Raw genomic sequence first — 20,682 nt, forward strand, 5'->3', positions numbered from 1 at the left:
TACGTTACTAAATAACCAAGAGATCACTGAAGAAATCAAAGAGGAAATCAAAAAATACCTAGAGACAAATGACAATGAAAACACGACCACCCAAAACCTATGGGATGCAGCAAAAGCGGTTCTAAGAGGGAAGTTTATAGCTATACAAGCCTACCTAAAGAAACAAGAAAAATCTCAAGTAAACAATCTAACCTTACACCTAAAGAAACTAGAGAAAGAAGAACAAACAAAACCCAAAGTTAGCAGAAGGAAAGAAATCATAAAGATCAGAGCAGAAATAAATGAAATAGAAACAAAGAAAACAATAGCAAAGATCAATAAAACTAAAAGTTGGTTCTTTGAGAAGATAAACAAAATTGATAAGCCATTAGCCAGACTCATCAAGAAAAAGAGGGAGAGGACTCAAATCAATCAAATCAGAAATGAAAAAGGAGAAGTTACAACAGACACTGCAGAAATACAAAGCATCCTAAGAGACTACTACAAGCAACTTTATGCCAATAAAGTGGGCAACCTGGAAGAAATGGACAAATTCTTAGAAAGGTATAACCTTCCAAGACTGAATCAGGAAGAAACAGAAAATATGAACAGACCAATCACAAGTAATGAAATTGAAACTGTGATTAAAAATCTTCCAACAAACAAAAGTCCAGGACCAGATGGCTTCACAGGTGAATTCTATCAAACATTTAGAGAAGAGCTAACACCCATCCTTCTCAAACTCTTCCAAAAAATTGCAGAGGAAGGAACACTCCCAAACTCATTCTATGAGGCCACCATCACCCTGATACCAAAACCAGACAAAGACACTACAAAAAAAGAAAATTACAGACCAATATCACTGATGAATATAGATGCAAAAATCCTCAACAAAATACTAGCAACCAGAATCCAACAACACATTAAAAGGATCATACACCACGATCAAGTGGGATTTATCCCAGGGATGCAAGGATTCTTCAATATACGCAAATCAATCAATGTGATACACCATATTAACAAATTGAAGAATAAAAACCATATGATCATCTCAATAGATGCAGAAAAAGCTTTTGACAAAATTCAACACCCATTTCTGATAAAAACTCTCCAGAAAGTGGGCATAGAGGGAACCTACCTCAACATAATAAAGGCCATATATGACAAACCCACAGCAAACATCATTCTCAATGGTGAAAAACTGAAAGCATTTCCTCTAAGATCAGGAACGAGACAAGGATGTCCACTCTCACCACTATTATTCAACATAGTTCTGGAAGTCCTAGCCACGGCAATCAGAGAAGAAAAAGAAATAAAAGGAATACAAATTGGAAAAGAAGAAGTAAAACTGTCACTGTCTGCGGATGACATGATACTATACATAGAGAATCCTAAAACTGCCACCAGAAAACTGCTAGAGCTAATTAATGAATATGGTAAAGTTGCAGGATACAAAATTAATGCACAGAAATCTCTTGCATTCCTATACACTAATGATGACAAATCTGAAAGAGAAATTATGGAAACACTCCCATTTACCATTGCAACAAAAAGAATAAAATACCTAGGAATAAACCTACCTAGGGAGACAAAAGACCTGTATGCAGAAAACTATAAGACACTGATGAAAGAAATTAAAGATGATACCAACAGATGGAGAGATATACCATGTTCTTGGATTGGAAGAATCAACATTGTGAAAATGAGTATACTACCCAAAGCAATCTACAGATTCAATGCAATCCCTATCAAATTACCAATGGCATTTTTTACGGAGCTAGAACAAATCATCTTAAAATTTGTATGGAGACACAAAAGACCCCGAATAGCCAAAGCAGTCTTGAGGCAAAAAAATGGAGCTGGAGGAATCAGACTCCCTGACTTCAGACTATACTACAAAGCTACAGTAATCAAGACAATATGGTACTGCCACAAAAACAGAAACATAGATCAATGGAACAAGATAGAAAGCCCAGAGATTAACCCACGCACCTATGGTCAACTAATCTATGACAAAGGAGGCAAAGATATACAATGGAGAAAAGACAGTCTCTTCAATAAGCGGTGCTGGGAAAACTGGACAGCCACATGTAAAAGAATGAAATTAGAATACTCCCTAACACCATACACAAAAATAAACTCAAAATGGATTCGAGACCTAAATGTAAGACTGGACACTATAAAACTCTTAGAGGAAAACATAGGAAGAACACTCTTTGACATAAATCACAGCAAGATCTTTTTTGATCCGCCTCCTAGAGTAATGGAAATAAAAACAAAAATAAACAAGTGGGACCTAATGAAACTTCAAAGCTTTTGCACAGCAAAGGAAACCATAAACAAGACGAAAAGACAACCCTCAGAATGGGAGAAAATATTTGCAAATGCATCAACGGACAAAGGATTAATCTCCAAAATATATAAACAGCTCATTCAGCTCAATATCAAAGAAACAAACACCCCAATCCAAAAATGGGCAGAAGACCTAAATAGACATTTCTCCAAAGAAGACATACAGACGGCCACGAAGCACATGAAAAGATGCTCAACGTCACTAATTATTAGAGAAATGCAAATCAAAACTACAATGAGGTATCACCTCACTCCTGTTAGAATGGGCATCATCAGAAAATCTACAAACAACAAATGCTGGAGAGGGTGTGGAGAAAAGGGAACCCTCTTGCACTGTTGGTGGGAATGTAAATTGATACAGCCCCTATGGAGAACAATATGGAGGTTCCTTAAAAAGCTAAACATAGAATTACCATATGACCCAGCAATCCCACTACTGGGCATATACCCAGAGAAAACCGTAATTCAAAAAGACACATGCACCCGAATGTTCATTGCAGCACTATTTACAATAGCCAGGTCATGGAAGCAACCTAAATGCCCATCAACAGACGAATGGATAAAGAAGTTGTGGTACATATATACAATGGAATATTACTCAGCCATAAAAAGGAACAAAATTGAGTCATTTGTTGAGACGTGGATGGATCTAGAGACTGTCATACAGAGTGAAGTAAGTCAAAAAGAGAAAAACAAATATCATATATTAATGCATGTATGTGGAACCTAGAAAAGTGGTACAGATGAGCCAGTTTGCAGGGCAGAAGTTGAGACACAGATGTAGAGAATGGACATATGGACGCCAAGGGGGGAAAACTGCGGTGAGGTGGGGATGGTGGTGTGCTGAATTGGGCGATTGGGATTGACATGTATACACTGATGTGTATAAAATTGATGCCTAATAAGAACCTGCAGTTTAAAAAAACAAACAATACAACTAATACTAAACTTTCATTGGGTTATTTGTATGGAAATATGTTAATATAAATGTTTCAGACATTACATGAAATTTCTAAAAATCTTATATTTGTATTTGTATGGAAATATGTATGGAAATATGTTAATATAAATGTTCCAGACATTACATGAAATTTCTAAAAATCTTATATTTGTATTTGTATGGAAATATGTATGGAAATATGTTAATATAAATGTTCCAGACATTACATGAAACTTCTAAAAATCTTATATGTTCTGGTATAATGTTATAAGTCATAATCCTAGTTATTACTTTAAAATGTATATCTCAGAAATAACTAATTTTCTTGTCAACTGCATTATTATGAACTTTCATCAAATCTTTTACTGTGGTCATTTTTAAGTCTTTTGTCATTTACAGACAGTTCTGGGTGTACTCTGATGATTTTGCAAATATGTTCCTATAAAAGGGTTTCATCTTCAAGAAATTCATGGAAAAGACTCTGACAAGTGCAGGTTTCTGGTCACTGACTGTACTGCTGAACTGAATGAATAAGCATTTTCAGAACTCTGATGAAAAACTGATGAACACATAAAAGTGCTAACAAAAGATCAAGATGAAAAAAAACAATTAATTACATGGGACTGAGTGAACTGATGAGGATGAGTATAATTTTTGTGACTTTCTGTCTGAATTTAAAAAAAAAAAAAAATCCCACAAGGACTCAGAGGCAAAGAATATACAAATCAATTTTCACTGCAAAGTAAAGGAGCTGTTACAGTGGAGGATTACTGGACTAAACGTCAATATTATGACATAGTATGAGTGTGTTTCATGTAGGGTAATTGCAATCATTGTTGCTTTTGTTGTGGTCATCCATGTACAATGCTTGGTGTCAGTCTATTTATCTCTTGTAAAAATAAAATATACTGTGTGTGTGTGAAAAAAAAAAAAAAAAAGACGACTTGTAAGCCAACTGGAAGATCTGACCAACAAAATTGTGCAGTTTTTTCCCCCTTCCTTTAAATACAAGTATATGATTAAGAAGGGTTCCTTTCTCTGAATCTTCTCAGCCTCAAAATGTGACTTGGAGAGAAGAAGAAGAATATTGTGATGAGTAGTTAAAATGGTTGCTTTGAAATCCATTTGCTTTGAATGGTTGCTTTGAAATGGGAGGCAGCTAAATTTACGTTCTCTTCTTTGAGCTGTAGCTGGCTTTTTTGAAGTCAGTCCCATGCTTGTCTGGTTCAGGGGTCAGTCAGATATTTGGGTAAAATTTATACACAGAGTTTGGGGCTTCTCCTCCCTAACTCTGTACTTTCTGCCATTTTCACCTTCAGATTCCAGAAGCTATGACTGCCCTGAACTCTGTCTTCTAGTTCTCCACAAGAATGAGGCTGATTTCTATTGAAGCTTTAGCCTCCCTGTCAGATGTAACTCTGGAGTAGTCTCAGGCTAAAAGCAAAACAAATGAGAAACTCACCTTTTACCCTGTGGTTTTCTCTGTTTCTAAGTGTTAACTCCCCTCTAGTATCTGCTTTTTATATATTTATTTTTCCAGAAAATATATCCACCTTTTCTTTATTCAACTTAAATCACTGAACTACATCAAGCCAAAAAGCCCTACTATTTTACATGTTATATGCCAGAAAACATACCTCACTAGAATATCGTATAGTAGTAATTTGTTATATCTAGGCCTAGTTAGATAAAGAAACAGTATCGAGCAGAGCTTTTTTAACGAAAAAAGGGAGGAAGAAGCTGCAATTTCCTATTCCTACATTAATAATTTTCATTAGAGTCGGTGTTCTTTGTGGGAAGAGAAGAGAAAACTAAATATAAAACTAGAATTTATGCATTGGCCAAAATAAACAGACCTAGAGGAAAATGTTGTCTAATTAAAAGATCACTGAAAATTATTTGCAGGCTATGATATCTACAATTACTAATCATTCTTATGTATAGTGTTCTATAGAGATTTTTTTTTTTTAACATAGAGATTTTCTGAGACTTGACCAGTTTCTCAAGTGTCCCTCCAGGATAAAAAATAGTAATAAAAATAAAATTAAACATTTAATCAGTTTTAAAATTTAAAAATCATTTAAAGTTAATAAGGAGCCATAGAGTATTATTTATTAAGACTGTGAGATAGCAACGTTTTAGATTTAAGTATACAGAACATAATAATCCTTTGAGAAAACAAACAAAAATTTAATAGAAATGTACCATACATATGTTCAAATTAGGAAGTTTTAATTGACATGTGGTGTGGATTTTTTTCTTCATGCCTATTATTAGATTTAATATATTTTACAGTTCAAAAGATTAAATCTCTTTGTATTATTATGGTTTGACAGTAAACCTGGATTTTCAAGCACATGGGTGACAGTAATGCAACTGGAAAGTTTCAGAGATAATAATACAGACCCATGTAGAGGGTGTAATTGTCCCAGGGGGGTAAGAGACATAGGTGTACTTGCTTATTCATAGACTGGTGACAGTTTACTATGACGCTAATCCTTACTTGTTTGAATGAATTAAATATATTTAAAATGAATGGTCATGAAGGCTGAAACATTTGACGCTAACATCCTAGCAACATTTCTTAGTTTCCTGTTGGTACCGAAGTACAAAATGCTAGGAAATATCAGTGACGTTTATTGAAGCGATTTCCTTTTTCCGTACTTGTGGGTTGATACTTCCAATCAAGTGTTGCTGATTAGATTCTGAAAGCATGTAATTGATTTTCAAACTCTTTACATCCTGGTTGCTATGTTTAAACAGCCACATGAGAAACATTTCCTGAGTCTAGGTAGATTGCTTTTTGTTTTACATGAGCAATAGCTTAAAAGGTGAGTTGACATTTAAAGAAATAAATATTCAAGCACGAGGTACATTTGAAAGTCATTAAGATTAATAAAGGTTTACAATAACATATTATCCTTAAGTGTTGACACAAATACTATGCTGTACTTATCTGACACTAATCTGTCTAACATATGAAGAATGGAAGCAATGATTTGATTTTGACCCAAATAATGATGTAATCATAACCTTTGCAAGAATGAATTAAAGCATATTCTAACCTTTTCATTATTTCACATTTTCACTACCAGAAAATCATTACTCAAAAGGGAAAGGAATGATTTTGCAACGGGGTCTTGCTTAGGGTTATATTTCAATTCCTCATAATGAAACATAAAGGACAGGAAAAAGAAGGTGAGGACATTCTATCAAATCACTACTTGCAGTTTTTCATATGTAATACTCAGTATAGTTTAAGACTTAACCAAGAGAACAACCCATTATGTCTCAGCAGCAAATCTGTCAATATGCTGATGGAGCAGAGGCATAATATATGTTATTTGAATATTGCAACAGGTAACTTTTATTTGTAAAATGCAAGGAAGATTTTACTTTAAGGGAAAAACTTCACAACCTAAGGATTTAATTAAAAAATATCAAGTGAACAAAAATTCTGAAAGCCTGTGAACATTAAACTAGATGAAAATTACAAACTTTTAATATGAAAAATTAAGTAGATCATCCCTTGATTTGTTGAGCATAATAAAGCTTATTGAAACTAATCAAATGACATTTTTTCTTATGAAGGTCTTTCTGATATATAGCATTGGAAACTTACTTCATTGTTCATGATCATTAATGCTGAATTTAATTTAATTCTATTTATTTTAATATTCAAACCTTTATTAGCTTCTGACACCGGTCAACCCCACTCCTGGGAGCAGTTCCCTCCTATACTTGTAAGATCATTTAATATGTACTTCGTAAGGAAGTCTGCATTTAGACTCAGGTTTGTTTGCTTGATTAATCTGGTGAACTTAAAGACATTGCTTAGTCAAAATTCAAACAACACATGGATTCTAAATTGCTCCAAGGTAAATTCTCAATTCTATACAATTTGCTGATTTTTAAAGGGGGGAAAAAAAAGATTTTCTAACTTTTCTCCAATTGTTTCCAAGGACAATTGACAATTTAATGCTATCATTTACATGTAGGCCAAAACATGATTTGTTCCTGTCTCCTTTTCACTTAATTCAACTTAAAAAAAAAAATGTATTGATGGCCCACAATGAGCCAGGTTTTATTTCACTTTCCAAAGATACTTTAGTGAATCAAACAAAGATGCCTGCCTTTGTGGAGCTTATATTCTAGAAGCGATGGGGCAGCAGATAATGATAAACATGGACACATAAATGATATTTTACATTAAAAGGCAATGAGCCTTATGGAATGAAAGAACAAGGAAAGGGTTTTCAATTGTAGGCGGGGCCTGGGGGTGGATTATACTTTTACTTAGGCTACTTAGGTATGGGTAGACCTCCTTTTGGTGATAGTTGAGCCAAAAATTTGAAGAAGTGAGGGACTTCACCCATGAAGATATCTGGGGAAAATTGACCCATTCAGAGTCAGAGCAAAATCCTAAATGCGGAACTTGTCTGGTATGTTTGGAGAAAGCTATGAAGCTAGTGTCACCGGAGAAGCAGAAGGTGAACCGGAGCTCCCGCTGCATCTCAGTGATGTGAGATGTCTGAGAACTAAGGGAGGGGTAATCATGTGGGGCTTTTAAGTCATTTTGAAGAGTTTGGTTTATATTCAGAGTGAAATGGGAGCTAATTTAGAAAGACTGAACTTCTGTTTGTTAATGACAATTCTGGCTACCATACAGAGAAGTTGTGGGAGAGGAACTGGGGTCAAATCAGGTCACCTAACGATCAAGCGCTTCCTGTAATTCAGACAGGGAGTGACAGAAAATACAGCCAATCCAAATAAGTACATCTATTTCAGGAAACACCCTGAAGCATCTTTGAATAGGACACTATCTAGTTTACACACCAGTCACATCCGATATTCAAAGGATTTTATAAGGTTATCACTTTAAGTTAAGTTTGGGAACACACATTCACTCCTCTTCTGTGGAGAATGGCTTTTGGCAAGATATTTTTAGTGCCATAACTACATTTCAGTGTGAATTATTTGGTGTGCAGATTATATAAAATGCTTTGACGTATACTATATATCAGTACACAGTAAAATCAAAGAGGAGAACTAAGCAGGGCTTAATTCATAGGCCTAGTGTTGCAAACTTCTTTCCCTTTGTCCCTCTGAAATCTGCTTCTCAGAGTGAGACACAATAGGTTGAGCAACAAGCAAGGATTAGGTATGGTTCACATATGATTCCAGAGTTGGTTTATAATCTTGAATGAGAACTGAAAAGTCAAAACCCCTTTACTACAATTCCTTTTCATGTGACTCTTGGGCATGCCATGTTTGAGAGGTACTGTGTCCCACATCCCTTTAGAAATACTAAGTATTTATCTAACTGCCATTCTCCTAGCTCTTTCTAGTCATGGTTCCAAACTGAGCCATGATTTTGAACCATCATTCAACATTTTAACGAGTATGTATTTATGTATCTAGTAAGTTTGGCCAGCCTGGCATTTTCATATGGATTCCCACATATACAGTTTAGGAAGATTACACACATTAAAATGGTTCTTTCTTCCAAAAGTCCCTGTTATATTTACTATAGAGAAAAAAAATTGGATGATCATTTTAACCCTTGCTAATGTTTTTTACAAGATTACAAAAAGTTTTATCTTATAAATAACATAAAATATGTTTTATAAAATATAGATAAATTTTACAAAATATATACAGGGGTTGTATTAATAATTAGTAATTAGTAAATAATTAATAACCAATACAAAACCAATCAGGGGGTTGCTGCTCAGATACACAATTATGAGGATAAAAACAGAACAAAAACAAACATCACTGGAATACAGACCCCCCTCAGCTCCACCACTAACTAATAATAGGGATTGTCCTTAAGGACCTCCTGCCTCCCTCTTGCTGTCAGAATCCATTGTTAGCGACACCCTTTCTCTTTCATCCCTCCACATGTGTACAAAACTCCCAGTACAACTGTATTTAGCTGTGTTCTTTCTCATATCAGGTAAAAAGTAATATGCAAATAAACATGTAATCAAAGAGGTGAGTTATTTGTCAAATCTTGTGAGTTGCAAGGTCTTCTTAGTATGACAGCTAAGGAGAAATTCAATGTTTATATTAGGAAAAAAAACGAATTTAACTATGAAATGTAATCAGCACTCATATGCTGTGTGCCTGCTCCTTGAAAAAAGTTTTGCTAAGTCATGCCTTCAATTTCAAGACCTTACAGTTCATTGGAATGAGGAACTATGAATAGATATGTGCACATCACTACCTCCAGTATAAGACACTGGGAGAGAAGAGCTGGAAGGTAGCACTATAATGCCCTAGATTGCACTAGACATTAAATCTTTACCCATAGGATACCCATTTCATTTTACTAAATGGCTCTCTATAAACCTAGTGAAATGAATGATTTGCCAGATATTGTAAAGAGGGTAGAACTACAGGATTTTATAGTGTAGGTTCAAACTCTTTGCCTGACTCTCATAGTTTATAAGCTAGTCTCTTGCAGCCTTCACACAATGATGTTAAAAGCAAAGCAGCTACAAATTCCCTACCGTCGTCCTGGGCCCCCGTATCTCCAACCAGGAGTCGCTGAGAGGACAGAGCAAAGCGTCACCCTGCTGAATAGCAATTACTGCTTCTGTAATACCTATAATAACTGGCCCTAGTTTATAAAATTGAAACAAATTGCTTACAAGTGATTATTTTCAAGCAACATAAATAGTTTAAAGCTACTGCATCTGAAAAGTTAATTACCCTGAGTGCAACTCAGCATAATTTGCCTTTATAAAATATTTTATATTAAAAACCAGGCTGTTCACTAATGTCAGACAAAGGATTGTTCCCTTTGTGACAAGTTCACTTTTAATTTGCTTTTATTAATTATTTACTGATCCTATTAATAAAGAAAAACTGGAAATATATTACATAGCCTTTTATTTTTGGAAATTGAGATGTATTTAGAACTAAAGAGGAAATGAAGGAAGTAAATGTTCTTGTAATTCTTCACTCTCTGGCCGCTTCTATTCCAGAGACAGGAACAGCCCCCAAGACCACACTGTGAATTCGTCTGAGAATATCAACTGGGCTCAGAAACTTCCTCTCCCCCGCCCTCCAGCAAAACACATTTTATAACCAATCTTAACGAGCTGCAGTCTAGTGACTGTCAGTGGCCAGACCAACAAAGCTGACAAATTAATTTACCTTAAAGCATAGTTAAGTGGTAATAGCAGTGCTGTTTTCTCAGAGAATGTTTGCATTTCAGTAGGGACTCCAGGTTACCCCAAAGGAATTGACAATTAATAGTGAAGCTATACAAATGGCACTGATCAGAAATACCTATACAAATGGGACAGTATTAAGGTATATATATTTTTTCTACATATATTTGCTCCTACAATTTCAATTAGGTAATGATTTTCTGTTTTCTTTCTCAATGGACATTTGTTGTAGGAAAGCAGAAAAAAGCAGCTTAAAGCCAAAGACTTTTCCAGTATTTTATAAAATCTGAAATTGAATAAAGAGGTAGGTGTTCCACGTTAGAAATAAAGAGGATGATAACTTTGGGAAAGACAAGCCAACAACGGGCTGGTTTTCCCCAAGGATGAAAGCAGGTTGGAAGAACCTGAGGATTGTGAGAGTCGTGAGCCGACCTCCACCTGTTTGTGGGGAGGAGGCTGGGGGTGAGCTCGGGCTTATGGAAAAGGATGGAACTGAGCAACGTGGACGCTGGATCCCCACCCAGGAGCATCTGTATTGACCTAGTTCCTGAGCACGGCCCAGAAGCAACAGAGCTAATGGGAATGTGTCCTATAATACCTTGGGGCCATGTAAACATGTAAAGCACTGCGTTGTGCTGGAGTGGAAGTGTGCGCCCCACTAATTGAGTTTAAATTGTACTTCTCCCATTCCTAGTAACTCTATTTTTGCATCCACACCCCAATCTCTCAGCTTCTGTCTTTCTAGGTGTCTCCTTGAGCACTATACATCACAGCAGATGCAAAGCAGGGTGTGATACGTCTTTCTGGAGCATCAAGTTTTTTTTGTTTTAAAGTATTTATTTATTTCTTTATTTATGGCTGTGTTGGGTCTTAGTTTCTGTGCTAGGGCTTTCTCTAGTTGTGGCAAGCGGGGGCCACTCTTCATCGCGGTGCGCGGGCCTCTCACTGTCGCGGCCTCTCTTGTTGCGGAGCACAGGCTCCAGATGCACAGGCTCAGTAATTGTGGCTCACGGGCCCAGCTGCTCCGCGGCACATGGGATCTTCCCAGACCAGGGCTCGAACCCGTGTCCCCTGCATTGGCGGGCAGATTCTCAACCACTGCGCCACCAGGGAAGCCCGAGCATCAAGTTTATTAACTAGAATTGGAAGAACCAAGGAGTCCTTGGAACAAGAACTATCCCCCTCCCCCACCAACACGGAAGACAGAAGAGTGGGGGAGGGGAGACGTGACCCAGGAATGACAGTCCAGTCTCTGAAGTTTCACCCAGGTGGGGGTTGAGGGGCAGACCTGCAGCCACGGTGGCCTCGCTTTCGGTCGCCCGGGCTGCTCCGGACCATCCTCTGAGCTGGCCAGGGTCTTGGATACGATGCTTCTGAAGGCCGCGCAGAGAACACCCTCATCTTCCCCTGCACCGGGCCCCAGGGAGCGTGGCGGCCTGACCTTCCTGCCTCGGTCATGCATGGGGTTCACATGGGCTCACTTTATTATGACGCCTCATGCTGGGCAGCTTGCAACAAAGATGTTTCAAAACAAAGTTCCAGATTCTCCTAGCCACCCCTTGCTTTTTCTGGCTGTGGCCAGAGGGAGTGGATGAGGACACACTCTCAGGCTGCCCAGTGTGGGAGGACCCTCCAGTGTTGGACACACCCGGGGGGCAGCTGGTTCCCTCTGGGGCTCCAATCCTGCTGCTGGTGGAGGGGGATGTCCCAGTGCCACACTGGGGGGCTGGGCTGGGGGTGGCAGTCCTCGACTGCAGGCTGGGTGGGGGACAGGCAGACTCACCGGTCTTCTGCCCCGCCTGCTGGTCTTCCTGCAGCTGCACGTTTTCTCCCTGGTAGAGCCACCTGCTTTTCAGGGGGGACACCACAGGGCTTGGAGAAGGCTCGAGTTCACTGCCGCTGAGGTCCCCGCGACAGAAGGGCCTCACAGTTACGATGGAGGCCCCTACCTGGGGTTTCTCGGCGCTCACACTGCCTGTTCCAGCATCCTGGATCTGGTCGCAAGTCAAGCCCGGAGTCGTCACCGTTGTCACCTTCAGGTCCTCTTCACAGGGTGGCTGGAGTGGCTCCTTCTGGCCCATGTTTAACCAAGCATGCCTCATGAGGTCAGGTAAGGTGCCTCTGTCACTGGGGTTGAGGGCAATCATTTTTTGTAATAGATCCCTTATCTCCAAAGACAGATAAGGTGGGATGTGGTATTTCCCTTGTAGGACTTGCTTCCGCAGCTCCTGGAAGTCTTTTCCCCAAAAGGGATGGCACCCAGTTACCATGGCGTAGAGCACTACTCCCAGGCTCCACACGTCCACCGCAGGGCCGCTGTAGCTCTGCCCCAGGAAGATTTCCGGGGCACAGTAAGGGGGTGTGCCGCAGATTGTGTCCATTTGTCCAGAGTCATCACACTTGTTGCTGAGGCCAAAGTCTGTAAGTTTGATATTCATGTTCGAATCAAGGAGCAGGTTCTCTGGCTTCAGGTCCCGATGCACGATGCCCCTCTGGTGGCAGTGCTGCAGGGCGGAGAGCAGCTGCCGGAACGGGCCTCGGGCCTCCGCCTCTGTCATACGGCCATGGATCTTCAAATAGTGGTACATGTCCCCCCCACTGAGGTACTCCATCACCAGAATAAATGCCTCCTCTGTGTTAATTGCCCCCAGCAGTTTTACAATATTGGGGTGATTCAGGAGCTTCATACCGCACACTTCCCGGAAAAGTGCCTGGACACTTGCGACGCTCTGACGCCTTTTCTTAACCACCTTGAGAGCCACCTGTGTCCCGGTCAGAATGTGCCGCGCCAACTTCACTTTACCGAAGGTGCCTTCACCAATGGTGCGGAGGATCTCAAAGTCATCAATATGAGCCTCCTTGTGAGCAGAGTTGGCTGTGAGGCCCTGCATCGTGGTGACCTGCTAACTACACTGACTGACAGCACTACCTAGCAACGCTAACTACGCTAACTAACAATGCTAACTGTACTAACAGTGCTAAGTGTGCTGTCTCTACTAACAACGCTAACTACGCTAACTGTACCAACGGCGCTAACTAGCACTAACTACACTATGCTAATCAAGTATTAACTACACCAGCTATGCTAACTATACCAACAGTACTGACTATGCTAATTGTACTAATCTAGCAATACTAACTAAAATTAAGATACAAATGAGAAAAAGAACAAAGGAAGAAAAGAAAGCAGAAGAAATGGAAAAGAAACACCAAAAAATTGAGAAGAAAAAATTTTAAACTAAAAGAAATGATAAAGAGAGAAAAATGAGAAGAAGGCAAAGAAGAAAGAAAAATGAGAAAAATAAAAAAGAGTAGAGAAAAGAGAAAAACAAATCAACAAAATGGCAGCAACAAGGAAAAAACAAGCTAACTGTAGGTCCAAGGCCGTCAGGTCACCAAAAGCAGCTTCCTGGGCTCTAAGGACCAAAAACCTGGGCCCAGCTGCCCCTTTTACAGGGCTCTGTGAAGTACATCACAGTGGTGCACTCTGAGGTCAGAGCAAGAAATGGATGCATCACAGCTGGGGGTAAACCACAGGGGTTTTCTCACTTCTTGAGTTCAAGGCCCCTTTACACTTAGGAAAAAGGATCCCAAAGAAATTTTTCTTTACGTGTGTTATTAGACATTGGTATTCACTTTGTTATAAATTAAAATCTGTAGGATACTTCAGTGGCCTTTTTATTTCTCGTTTGAAAATCTGTAATAATTTTAAAGACCTCATAATCTCTACACTTGAAATATTCAATTCCTTTTCCTTAAATTCTGGTCTCAAAATAATGTTACAACTTAACTGACTTCACGATACTATACAAAATGTTCTGCTGCATAAGACACGATAAGGTACATTATGAAAGTTCTATGAAGCTGAGAGAAGATTTGCCAGGAAGGTCATGAGCAGATTTCTCATCAGGAGCCTCGGAGGCCAGATGGCATGGCTCAATGTACTTCAAGTGTTGAAGGAAAGAAACCGTCAACCAAGAATCCTATATCTAGCAAAACTTTCCTTCGAAAATGAGGGAGAAATCAAGACATTCCCCGTTAATCAAGAGTTGAGAGAGTTCTTAACCACCAGACCCGCCTGCCACAGGGAGTTCTTCAGGTTGGAGTCAAGGACCCTGCACAGTAGCTCAAAGCCTTATGAAGAAATAAAGACCTCTGGCAAAAGTAGATAGACGGGCGATGAGAAAAGCTAATACTGTTGTAACTTTGGTTTGTAGCTCCACTTTTTGTTTTCTATTTGATTTAAGAGACTAATATATAATAAAACACACCACACACATAGAAATCAAAAAAAAATCTATACCTAAAGCTATCACTAGAATTAAAAAATTTCACACATCTTATTAATATATACACTTGATGAAAAAAGCGTTGAAAATTAGCATCAATATTGATATAACTATTTAGGAATTTAGATGACATGTTCCCCTATGTAATTAAATTAATATTTGGGAGAAAATTAGGAGATAAAAATTCTTTGAAATCTTAACATTTCATTATAAAAATAACCTTAATAATTACATAAATGAAGTAGAACTTTGGTGTGTAGATTTCTATCTACATATACATGGAAAATTATGAAATATATACAAACATGTACACACAGAATGGCCTTTACATATTCTATGAAAAATTCGTTCCCACCAACTAATGTATCACGGAAAAAAATTTCCAGAGGAGATATAGATAGATAGATAGATAGATAGACAGACAGACAGATATGGATATATGTATCTATGTTTGCCTCTATAGACCCTTACTAGTAGTTGGCATTATGGATGGTTCTACTAATTGACTCTTCTCAAATTTCTCCATGTAAGTTTGAGATAAACATGTAGGACAGCTTTCTTACCATGTGGGTAGTAAATGGGAGCAACAAGGACTATTGAAGGAGAACACAGCACATTGCTGCGTTAGTCTACTGAATATACTAAAGGGAGAAATTGAACCATCCCCATGTCAATCCTTGGGGATTAAGCAGAAGAACAAGGTGTTTACGTTACTCAAGTTTCAAACAAGCGAACAGACACCTCAGCACTTCCAGGTAACTACATTTCCACAAAAACTCCTATGAACATGCCAATAAGTCCAGAGCATCAAGAACTATGGCTAAAGAGGCCTTATGAGGCACTCAAAGACCTCACTTAGCCTAGAGTAAGTGGTTATACAGACTAATCCTTCTGTAACCCAAGTGAGGGGTGGAGAAGAAGCACTTCCTCATAGCATAGGGCAGTGGTGATGGACAGAGAATATGCAAGGAATGAACTCTTAATACTGGCATCTTGTAGGCACACAGAGTATATAGATCATAGGAACAATGAGAAAAGAAACCTTTAGTTCCTTTAATTGGCTGAATTCATTAGAGGCTAGTATGGTTTCGACAAAAAAAAAAAAAAAAAAAAAAAGAGGCTCTTTCTAGCACAAGAGTTGGAAGATTGGTGGCCTATTTCAGTAGTTCTTATATAATCCAAACTCAGGTGAACAAGTGTTAGAGACAATATACTTTATTATGATCAATCTTTGTAGGAGAGGCATAAACCCAGTCTGATTATATTTGAAAAAAAACTACTGTGATAATACTTCCCTTCCACGTGTTGGAGTATAATCTGCCATAATATATTTGGAGAAAATCTGGAATTTATCACATTCACAGTGAAAAAAAGAACAATCTGCCAGGGATTGGGGAGGGGAGGAGGGAAGGATGAACAGCTAGAGCAGGCAGGATTTTTAGGGCAGTAAAACTATTCCACATGATGTGGTGGTAATGGTGGGTACATAACATCATGCCTTTGACAAAACCCACAGAACTGTAGATCACAAAGAATGTGAGCCCTTAAAATAACTGACTTTATTTTATAACAATGTATCAATGTAGGTTCAATTTTAACATGCTTACCACACCAAGGCAAGATGTTAATAATGAGGGCAAGGGAAGGAGTGGGAGGGGGAGTATATGGGAACTCTGAACATTCTGCTCAATTTTTCTGCAAGCTCAAAACTATTCTAAAAATAAATTCCAATAATTCAAAAAATGTAAAGGGAATAAGAAAGGCATATGAAGTTAATACTAAACTAAAAACTTTGGAGTAGGCATATTAATTTCAACAAAGCTGATTTAAGAATCAGCTTGGGACACCTGGAAACAAAGGGCAGGGTTAGCCCCTACAGCCAGTGCTGCTTTACAAGATTTGGAATAAACACATAACTGAGTCTTTTGCTCCATGTGGGAGTGAAGAAAAGTGTAGGAGGGGCCTTGCCTCCAGCCTTACAGTCAGCTCCCTGAGGGGTTGTTCTCTATCTTGTTTCATAGTGAGACTGTTTATTGGTGACATTCTTTCTGGGTCAAAACCATTCCAGTGGGGGTAAGCTGAGACGAAGTGAGAGAGTGTCATGGACATACATACACTACCAAATATAAAATAGATAGCTGGTGGGAAGCAGCCGCATAGCACAGGGAGATCAGCTCGGTGCTTTGTGACCACCTAGAGGGGTGGGATAGGGAGGGTGGGAGGGAGATGCAAGAGGGAGGAGATACGGGGATATATGTATACATATAGCTGATTCACTTTGTTATACAGCAGAAACTAACACAACATTGTAGAGCAATTATACTCCAATAAAGATGTTAAAAAAATTTTTTTTTTTAATTAAAAATACCAAGGAAAAGGTGGGACATTACATATTAATAAAAGTATCAATTCTCCAAAAAGACATAAAACTCCTAAAGTTGTGGAATCTGACATCAAGCTTTCAATATATGTGAAGCAAAAACTGATAGATCAAGTAGGTACAGAATCAGTAAGGATAGACTTGACCTGGACAGTAATAGCAATCAAACTAATATAACTGGCATTTATAGACTACTCCACTCAACAACAATAAAAGATACATTTTTCTCAAGCTCATGTGGATCACAGAGAAAAGTCTCAAGAGGAATTTTAAAAAGCAATTATATAGAATTAAAAATTTTAAAAAAATTGTAGATACAGAGAAAGCAGTGCTGAGAGGAAAATTAAGTGCATATATTCAGAAAGAAGAAAGATCTATAATCAGTAATCTGAGCTCCACCTCAGGAAACTAGAGAATGAAGAACAATTTAATATTAGTGTAAACAGAAAGTAAAAAGAAATAATACATATGTGAGCATAAGTTATTGAAACTGAAAACTTTACTAGAGAAAATCAATGAAACCAAAAACTTCTTTGAAAAGACCAGCAAAACTGATAAACCTCTAGCCAGGTTAACAGAAAAAGAAAAGAAAAGAAAAAATAATTACCAGTATCAGAAATTAAAGAGACGTCATCCTGACCTGTTTCATGAATGTTAAAAAGGCAGTAAAGAACAACAAGCAGAACTCTATAATTTAGATGAAACAGAATGATTTCTTCACAGACACAAATGCTTAAAACTTACACAAGGAGAGACAGGTAATCTGATCAGGCCCATATCTATTAAAAAAAAAATTGTATCAATAATCAAAAACCTTCCAAAAAAGAAACCTTCAGTTCAGATAGTCACCGGTGAATTTTACCAAATCAAAAGAAAGGGTGCCAATTACCACAATCTCTTCCAGAAAACAGAAGCTGAGGAAACTCATTCTATGAGGTCAGCATTACCATAATACCAAAACCAGACACAAGCATTACGTGACATAAAAATATTTATATATCATGTTAAGAAGTGGAAAACTTTCTCACTAAAATCCAGAAAAAAGGAAAGATATTCTCTTTTACTCTTCCTACTCTCCGTTTTACTGAGATTTTTAGCTAGTACTTTAAAACAAGAAAAAAAAAAAACAAAGAGAAAGTATTTGGCTTGGAAAGGATTAAATAAAGCTGTCTATACTTGCAGATGACATGACTGTCTCTGCAGAAAAATATAATTTTGGAAAATTATGGAAATAATAAAGGACCATAACAAGGTCACAGGATTCATGGTTTAGTATATATTTTTGTGTATATGCTATACATACATATATATGTATTTTGTATATATACCGTACATATAAACATAAACACACATACATTTAATACGTCAATGAAATTTGAAATTAAAACATACCATGTTGGGCTTCCCTGGTGGTGCAGTGGTTGAGAATCTGCCTGCCAATGCAGGGGACACGGGTTCGAGCCCTGGTCTGGGAAGATCCCGCATGCCGCGGAGCAACTGGGCCCGTGAGCCACAACTACTGAGCCTGCGCGTCTGGAGCCTGTGCCCTGCAACAAGAGAGGCCGCGACAGTGAGAGGCCCGCGCACCGCGATGAAGAGTGGCCCCCGCTTGCCGCAACTAGAGAAAGCCCTCGCACAGAAACAAAAACCCACCACAGCCAAAAATAAATAAAATAAATTTCTAGTTAATATTAAAAACAAAAAAAAAACATACCATATATATTGTACCATAAAAATGAAGTACTTAAATATAAATCTAACAAAATATGTATAGGAACTATATGTGCAAAACTATAAAATGCTGATAAAAGAAACCAAAGATTAAACAAATCAAGAGTTATTCTGTGTATACTGACTGGAAAAATCAATATTATTAAGATGTTTATTCTTCTTAACTGTATCTATATATTCCATGCAATTCCAATCAAAATTCCAGTGAGCTCTTTTCTTGATATTGACACACTAATATCAAGTTAATGTGGAAAGGAGAAAGACCTAAAACAGCCAAAACAATAATAGAAGATTAACAGCATAGCTGTAGTGCTAACAATTCCTGATTTCAAGAATTACTATAAAGCTACAGTAATCAAGAGAGCATGATATTGGCTCAAGAATAGACACATAGATCAATTAAACCATAGAAACAGCCCAGAAGGAGAGGCACAGAAATGCAGTCAACTGGTATTTCACAAGGGACAAAGACAATCAAGAGAGAAATAGATGAATGGATAAACAAAGTGTGGTACATTCAAACAGTGCAATATTCTTCAATGAAGAAAAATAAATGAACTAAAATGCCATGAAAGGATATGGATGAATATTAAATGTATAGGGTAAAATGAAAGAAGCCAGTAGCAAAAGTCTACATACTGAATTATTCCACTTATATGACATCTGGAAATGACAGAACCTATAGGCATGGTAAATCAGTAATGGCCAGTAGATTAAAGAAGGGCTAGAAATGATGATGAAACACAGGGAATATGTTCAGAGTTTCAAAACAATGCTGTATACTTTCATTGCAGATACATGACACTAAGCATTTGTAAAATTCCATAGAGCTTTACAGCTCAAATAGTAAATATTAATATAAACAAATTTTAAAAAATCATTTAAGAGGTCAGGGGAATCCAGGATGGGTGCAGAATGTAACTCGGGGCTGGGTATATGGGAACTGTCTGTATTACCCTTTCAATTTTTCTATAAATCTAAAATGTTTTCTAAAAACAAAAACTTATTTTTAAAAAATTCTGCAAGACACAAATAGAATACATTCAAAGAAAGTCACATCATAGTCAAACATCATAAATGAAAATAATATTTAACCAGAAAATAAAAAGATACATTATATTCTGGCACAACAATAAGAAGAATGAGAGCTAACATCATCAGAAACAAGTGAAGCCAGAGATAATAAAATCATATATTTAATGAAATTATAGGAAAAATGTGTAACCCCCAAACTTTATCTCTACTAATAATTTTGTCCCAAAATTAAGGTTAAATAATGAAATTTTCAAATAAACAAGAACAGGCAGAATTTGTTGCTAGCTGAACCAGACTGCAAGGAATACTGTTGATAGCTCTTCAGATAAGACAAAGAAAACCAAACCAAACCAAAACAAACAAACAAAAATGAGCACAAATTTACTGATGTACGTATCTGCAGGAAGAAACGAAGAGCACCGGAAAGGGAAATTGTGAATTTAACTATAAAATAATATTTATAAAATATATTAAATAGTTACTAACTCTTTAAAGAAAAAACTACACTGTGCATACATAACACATAATAGAAGGAGAATGAGTGACAACTAAAGTACAAAGGACAAAACAACAATACATGGTATTTTACTTACAATAATGGCTAATTGGCATAATTTAAGTCACTTTGAAAAGGTAAAGATTAAAAAGCTGAATTTAGAAAATAACCAGTAATAACACAAAGCAACATACATTTAAAACACTGACAGAATTAACAGGAGTTACAGAAAAATATACAATGAACCACAGCTATTTCAAACAGGATTTTCGCATAATTAAAAACAAAACAATCAGTAA

General features: G+C 37.4%; 1 long non-coding RNA gene across 2 annotated transcripts in view; it reads right to left on the reverse strand.

Moving 5' to 3' along the window:
• The window catches only part of LOC309658426, a 179,209-nt gene extending 160,478 nt beyond the window's left edge, over positions 1 to 18,731 (reverse strand). For both annotated transcript variants that reach the window (XR_014262231.1, XR_014262232.1), the window contains exon 1: positions 18,514 to 18,731. This is a non-coding gene — a long non-coding RNA (uncharacterized lncRNA). The remainder of the gene's footprint in view (positions 1 to 18,513) is intronic.
• Positions 18,732 to 20,682: the final 1,951 nt, after the last annotated feature.

The sequence above is a fragment of the Balaenoptera physalus genome (genome assembly GCF_965194825.1).
Source record: "Balaenoptera physalus genome assembly, chromosome: 3".
Lineage (NCBI taxonomy): Eukaryota > Metazoa > Chordata > Mammalia > Artiodactyla > Balaenopteridae > Balaenoptera > Balaenoptera physalus.